Below are 6,000 nucleotides of genomic sequence, written 5' to 3'. Positions count from 1 at the left end.
TAGAATTTAACTTTTGGCCTATAAACTGATGCAACTCCCTACCCCCCATTTCAACAGTACTTTACTTATTTTTTTACAGGGACCTTGATTTTTGCCATTGCTAAATTTATCACTTAATAGGCAAAATATTTCCCATGGCTGTTCCCCCCCCCCTCAGGCACCAACACAGCAAGCAAATTAAAGTTTACATGGATACTTACTCCCATTCCTTCCGCCTTGCTTGTGGCGTGCTCTGCATCTTGTGGGCCTCGTGTGCCTTGATGATATCCCGCTGCTCGATCAACCCGCCTCTTCTGCGTTTGATAATATGGGGGCTCACCGGCATCTCGGGGTCAGCGCCCGACGTGGGCACCTGGAACATGCTACTCCCCTCGAAGGGGAAGTGAGTCTCCGTCTCTCTGGCCCGCAGCTCGTACAAGGCATCGTAACTGGCAGTCCGCGAAACAATAGTCTCCGAGAGCGTCTCAGGGTCCAGCAGATTGCAGGAGCGGGTGGCTTGCGTCAGCCCAAGGCGGTGCTTGCGCCAGGCCTCGGCCTCAGGAAGTGCCAGGACATACCTCTGAGACTCAGCCTCCAACTCGGGTATCCCAAGGGTCGCTGCCGGGTCCGGCTCGGTCAGAGCATGGGCGCTGGTGGAGCATGAGCTTAATTCCAACATTTTTGGCACCATCAGAACAACACATCGCTCTGGCTAGGGAAAATTGAAAAAAAAACAAAAACAAAACACACAAGTGAGAGAATTTAGCAAATGAAAAAATTAAGAAGGACCCGCAGGGAGAGCGAGATGCTACCACCAGGCTCACTCCCATCTCGGGAGTGAAAGAGACAGAGCGGCATCCTTGTCGCATGGCAAGTAAATTTAAATATTTCTGGGTATTATAGCCCTAGAATGCAATTTATATTCTGACAAATTTCAGGCCAAAATAATTAATAAGGTTTTTATTTAAAAAAAAAATAAATAAATGAATAAAATAAAGACAAAAACATTCTGGTCTTCCTTGAACATCTCAAGCAGGTGGTTGTTTGGAGTCTGCCCCACACATGTCCTGCTGAACTGGATTTTGTAAACATGGGTGAAAACAGGGGTTACTTACAAGACATAGGGCACCTATGATGGACAGCCTCGAAGATGCAAAATTATTCCTACTGTTGGCACAGACCAGTCACAAATGTGCCTTAGGCCTGGTGGCAAGCATCAAGCCCTGGGCAGCAAGGTCTTAATTTAGTCTCTCTCTATAGGTTTCTCACAAAAATTCAAGTACAGTAACAAAGAGCATCATCGCTCTTTAAGTCCCTTCACCCTCCACTGCTTCAGGTACAAACTTAAGACAGTGAGTTCCCAGAGGACAGAAATACCTACACTGCCTGAAGGTAATCTGCTTTGAAGTGCCTGAAAAAGCAGAATATAAATGAAAAGCAACTAAATAAAAATAAATAAATGTAGCCTGTGTCACTTCCGCATGGCATTCAACCTAAACCACTACTGTAAATCTTGTAACAGCCAGGGTTAAAGTTATCAGCATTTTTATTACAAAAATCATGATATGGAAGATAATGAGCACTCAGCTGGCTTGTAGAGTCCCGAACTGCTAATGCTTTGGCAAAGCTCAAGCAATTGGCATGCAGAAGGAACGGGTCTGAATGTATGTTTCCCCTAGTCATTTGTAGTCTCTCTATATAATGGGCTGGGTTTTCAAAAGGTTACGCATGCCGGGCGCCTATTTTAAAAAGGCGGTCCGGGGGCGGGGTCAGGCTCTCGGCACAGCGGCCATATTTGCTGCTGTGCCGGGGATCGCCCGCCGGCAGTCGGCTGGCAAATGCAAATTGCACCTGCCTAAAAGGTAAAACTAAATTTTTGAGGGGGGTTAGTGTAGGGCTAGGGGGGGGGGGGAAGGGATGGGAAGGTCAAGTTAGGGGGGAGGGAACGGGTAATGGAGCACGGCTCGGCGCATGCAAGGTGCACAATTGTGCACCCCCTTGCGCGTGCCGACCCCTGATTTTATAACTTGCGCGTGCCTGCGCACCCAAGTTATAAAATTGGGTGTACATGTTCGCGCGCTACTACGCCCACGCGCAACCTTTTAAAATCTACCCCAATATGCTTAGGGCTCTTGGTGCGGCGTGAGGAGTCTGTTGGAGACTGTAGAGGGGGTGCTGTAGTGGTGTCGGCCAAAAGGGAGCGCTATGTGCCACCCAATGCGCCTAGTTTGAAAAGCCACAGCACCGAAAGGAAGGAAAGGGACTGTTGGCCTAGAAGAGAGAGGACGCTGGTGCATGCTACTTGCCAACCTGTGGGATCAAAAAGAAGCAGGCAAGGCCAAAACTTTAAGGATATGAGGGGTAAAAGGGGGAAGTGTTCAGATCAGGACCGGGGTGGGGGTGGGGAGGGCAAATGACAGTTGCCTGGCTAGGTGAGAGGTAGGGAGGAAAGCATTGGGATCCATACGTTTCTGGTGAATATTCGTTAGATGACAGCTAGTAATATGAGAGAATAACAGTCCATTCCTTAGACAGAGCACTATGACCCCAATCACTGAACACACAAACTGTCAAGAGGATCTGTCCCCATATGGTGAGGATTAGGCTTTCTAACTTATTTTGTGGGTTCGTCACATGGACCCAATGGGAAGCAAGGGGGCAGAATACTTTTATTTTTTTTGGCTATTCAGGGAGGGCATCTCCTATCCTCCACTCCATGTACCTGGTCCCCCTATTTCTCAGTTAGTGCTGGCACATACTCCACTTACAGGCTTCACCAACACTCCAAACTTCGTTTTTCCTGGATTTTCCAGCCAACAACTGTGTTCATGTTAGCAGAGGCTAAACAGTCAGTACTGAATAGCCAGAGTTCAGGGAATGCAGAGTCATAGGAAAAGATACACTGTAATACAACTATCTGGTACATCAAGGGTTAAAGTACCATACTCCCAGTCCCCTCTCTACAGCTTCTGGGACAGAGTGTACATCCCTAATATCCCTCTGGTCGCACACATCTGACCCCAAGGGCTACTCACAACCTCCTGTCCTCAGGAACCTGTCTTCCTTTGTCCTGGGCCTCACACTTGAACAATGTGCAGGATTCCCCCATCTCCTCCACGCTCAGGTTCTCCGTGGGGTACCCCTCACCCGAGAACGCCCTTTCATCTCCTCATCCAGGCTCTCTCTTTCTTAGGGGAAGGAATCACCGCTCCTCTTCCCAGTCAGTTTCTCAACGGGAGGAATCTCAGGCTCTCCATTCCTCAGCCTTGAGCCTTTTCACTGGAGGGGAAAAACCCCTGCTGGGCCCCACCAGCCCACAGGCTGGCGACTCCAGGACAACTGCATCCTTGCAGGCCCCTCTCCTCCCCAGCTCCATCCTAGAAAGGGCAGCACCTGTCAAACTGAGTGAGAATTTATACCTTCCTAGGCCACTCCCTCACCAATCAGAAACCTTAATAACGTTCAGGTTACAGGACTGCAATGCAATATAATCCACAGCTCAGCACTCTGCTCGATGCCTTCCGGTGGCCATCCCGCTGAACTGCAGGCCCAATCAATAAACCCTCAGATCAAGGGCACCCCCAGGGTCCCTCCCATCCAAAATGCCTTGAAATAGTAACTCGTGGACACAAGGGGTGATCCCGTCACGTCAGCATCACAAGGAGCGGTTCCATCATGAAGGCAATAGTAAGGAATCCCAGCGGCTCTCCCACAGTAGCCTGTGCACACAGTTGTCTTTCCCACATGTGCAGAACATCTCAAAAGCCGGGTGCTCATGAAAAGAAGCCAAACAGGACTATCTGTCCAAATCCGATATCAAGCACCAAAATGAAGAAGTCAGCGGATGTTTTAATTAACTCATTAAAGCCAGTTCTGAACGATGTCTGTCTTTCCCCCAGTCACACAGTCCTCTTTCCTGATCAACCTGACAACTGCCATCCTCCCCCATCCCCCTGCCCGTGCTCCACTTTGCTCCCAGTGTCCCTCCCTTACATTTCTTTTTATATACAGATCACTAGTTAAGGTTTACACTATCTTTAGCCAGCACTGGAAAACTTAACATTTTCACATCAACACACAGAAGCAGGGTTAGCCCAATGGCCCAGTAGTCCAGCTGTGCAAGAGATTTGTGTTCAGTTCCTGCTTAGGCTAGCAGGTCCTGGAAAAGCTGCACAGGCGGCACTCACACCCGCTAAGGCAGGGGTGGCCAGCTCTGGTCCTCAAGAGCCACAAACAGGCCTGGTTTTAGGGTGTCCACAATGAGACTGCATGAGATAGATCCGCATACAATGGAAGCAGGGCTTGCAAATCTATCTCCTGCATAATTCATTGTGGATATCCTGAAAACCAGGCCCGTTTCTGGCGCTAGAATACCGGAGTTGTCCTCCCCCTGCCACCGGCTGGCTCCAAAGTGCACTTGTGCCCTGTTCTTCAGGGACCTGCAGTCTGCGACTGGATTGTCACTGTGATGGTTTGTCTGGATGAGGAGGGGACGAGAGACAGAGTCAAATGGAGTAAAACAGAGGCTTGCTCAGTCCCAGCTGGAGCAGTTCTGAGTCAGCAGGAAACGGAAAAGAAAAGGAGCAAGTTGCCAAAATAACAAACAAACCCCACTACCTTGAAAACTAAGAAAGCTTTTGAATTATTCTAAGTAAATTGCTGGCTACTATTATTTCATGTTCTGTTAGAAACCTTTTGGAAATGATCAACGCGATCAGAATTAGAAAGTGAGGAGTTCATTCTCTCCTCACCTACTGTCACAGAGAGATGACTACTGGTATTTTAAATGGCAACAATAGAGTAACTAATGCAAAGGGCAAGTACCTACTCTGTGGAACTGCTCCCCGAGTCCAAAGATAGTATTTTCCTGGAATCACAAGGACACGTCATGCAAACGGTCATGTAGCACTTTAAAAGGTTTCCCACATTTACAGCACTAGAAATGTCAGAACTCTGCTCTGCTTGAGGTACAGAACCACCAACCAATTGCATGAACCAGCAGCTCTCGCCAGCCCATACAACTGTGGACAGAGCTGGCACAAGGTTGTTTGCCTTCATCCAGCATTTAGAAAAGAGAGGAGAGGAGCATGAGCTAGGCAAAGTGAAAATGTAGTCCAGTCCAAACAAGTTATGGTAAGCAGAGCCTTACAACCCCAGTGCCTGAAAGGAAACACTGAGTTACCGGCTAAATCCAACCAAGGAAGAGGCAGCTTGGCAGCCCCCGTACCATACCCCTCTCTCACTCACACACACACACACACATTCTCTCTCACACATACACACATAAATAAAAGAAACCAGTGGAGTGTCTGTGCTACCTATAAATCTGATTACGGAATCAGAAAAATTATTTGCCAACTATTGAGAGATCACACATAGAAAATACAGTTTCCAACAAACAGAGATACAAAGAAAACAACATTTATTATTATTTTCTTTTTGCTAGTATTGGCAGGAACCAAATCTTCCAAGCTAAAAGATTCAAAAGCACTTTAAGCTAGGGATCAATTATTCAACTGCTTAACTGGCCAACTTTAAGTTAGCTGGTTATCTCTCTCATTTTCAAAATTCCTCCCCCACCCCACTGAACAATTACATTGAACCACTTAAATGCACAAGGTGGCCAAATTTAGCCAGGTAAAAAAAAAGGGTGGTGTCTTGCTGGGACAGGCCTAACCAATTTCCAGCTCTAACTGCCTAAGTTTAGCTGTAAGGGATGTGCATTTGGATAGTCTGAATACACTATTTTCCAAAAAGAATAACCCTAGAAATTCAACCACCACACCCCAAAAATTAGATTGTGTTGGAAAATGGACCAAAAATGAATGACCTGAACTGAACACAAAAATAAAAGGCTGCACATCCTTATTATCCAGGCAATCCCAACTGCATAAATAGCGGTCCTAAGTCTAGTCAAAGCTTAACTGGCTATGTGCAGGCAAATCTTCAGCCCAAAACCTACCTAGGTGGGTTTGGCTGAAAATTTGACTAAAGATAATTAGCTAAAATTAGCTAATTATC

The 6,000-nt window shown here is 47.2% G+C and overlaps 1 long non-coding RNA gene across 2 annotated transcripts in view; it reads right to left on the bottom strand.

The window, feature by feature from the left end:
- Positions 1 to 205: 205 nt before the first annotated feature.
- The window catches only part of LOC115100200, a 201,697-nt gene continuing 195,902 nt past the window's right edge, over positions 206 to 6,000 (bottom strand). Inside the window, exon 3 of one of the 2 annotated variants that reach the window (XR_003858995.1) lies at positions 206 to 691. This is a non-coding gene — a long non-coding RNA (uncharacterized LOC115100200). The remainder of the gene's footprint in view (positions 692 to 6,000) is intronic. The other variant, XR_003858994.1, reaches the window with a different exon arrangement.

This window comes from Rhinatrema bivittatum, chromosome 10 (genome assembly GCF_901001135.1).
Source record: "Rhinatrema bivittatum chromosome 10, aRhiBiv1.1, whole genome shotgun sequence".
NCBI classification, from domain to species: domain Eukaryota; kingdom Metazoa; phylum Chordata; class Amphibia; order Gymnophiona; family Rhinatrematidae; genus Rhinatrema; species Rhinatrema bivittatum.
Note: the sequence above shows the minus strand (reverse complement) of the source record. Positions and strands in the feature narration are given on the sequence as shown.